Source organism: Elephantulus edwardii, unplaced genomic scaffold, assembly GCF_000299155.1.
Source record: "Elephantulus edwardii isolate Elephantulus edwardi_28Jun2011 unplaced genomic scaffold, EleEdw1.0 scaffold00069, whole genome shotgun sequence".
Taxonomy (NCBI): domain Eukaryota; kingdom Metazoa; phylum Chordata; class Mammalia; order Macroscelidea; family Macroscelididae; genus Elephantulus; species Elephantulus edwardii.
In genome coordinates this window covers 15234009-15235367 of record NW_006399819.1, presented here as the reverse complement: position 1 = coordinate 15235367, position 1359 = coordinate 15234009, and positions in this window count along the sequence as shown.

Here is a 1359-nt window from a genome sequence, read left to right as displayed (position 1 = left end):
GAGAGGAAGACCCTCAACCAGGAGGATTGACACAGTGACTGCCGCAATGGGCTCTTGTGTGTCAGAAAGTGTAAGGATGGCACAAGAAAGGATGGAGTTCAGACCAGCTGTTCATAGGGTCACTATAAGTTGTACTCGACCCAACAGCACCTAACAACAAATGATACTTTCCAATTTAATGTTTTCCCATGAACAGTTTAGTGGCATCAATTAAGTTAAGTATGTTATGTGACTAATACCCAAATGAACTTTTCCATCATCATAAATACCACAGTTATTATTGATTTCTTTCTTTTCTTACATTCAATTCCAAGCAGAAGTAAAGCTCCCTCTACTATCAAATACATCTTAAACATATTCACATCTCTCCATCTATACTACTACCACCCTAGTCCAAGTTATGGACACCTTCATTTTGTTGCTGAGCGCCGTCCAGTCAAGTGTGATCCATAGTAACTCTATGAACAACAGATCTGAGCCTGTCCTATCGTATGCCATCCTCACCCTTCCTGATACACTAGAGACCATTTCAGCAGTCACTGTGTCAATCCATCTGGCTGATAGTTTTCCTCTCTTTTGTCAACCCTCCACCTTTACAAGCATGATGTCTCTTTCTAAGGAATAGTTCTCCTAGTAGCATGCATGATGTATGTAAGTGTTATCATCTCCAGGGAAACCTCCAAGGAATAATACACTGGCTGCACTTTCTTTAAGCCATATTTGTTTGTTCTTTTGGCAGTCCATAGACTATTCAGTACACTTCTCCAACACCACAGCTCAAAGGCATCAATTCTTCTTTCATCTTTATTCATTGTCCAGACCTCAGATGAATAGCAAATGATTGGGGGGAAAAAAACCATGGCCTGAATCAGGCACACCACAGTTCTCAAACTGACATCATTGCTCCTCAATAATTTGGAGAGGTCTCTTACTTTCCCAGTGCAATACTTCTCTAGATTTCCTAATTGTTGGTACCGAGAATGTTGATTGTGGATCCAAGATCTTATTTAGAAATTGTTGACAATTTTGGTCTTTTCTCCATCTAACATAATGTTCCTGTGTTCTCCATCTAACATATTGGTCCTGTGGTAAGAATTTTTCTTTTCTTGATGTTGAGATGCAATCCATATTGAAGGCTATAGTATTTGATCTTTGCAGCAATTGCTTCAACTCTTCCTCACTTTCAGCAAATAAGGTTGTGTCATCTGCATAATGCAAGTTATTGATGAGTCTTCCTCCGATCTTGGTACCACATTTTTTTTAAGAGAGTCCAGCTTCTCACACAATTTGCTCAACATACAGACTGAATAGGTATGGGGAGAGGATACAACCCTAACACATGCCTTTCTTAATTTTAAA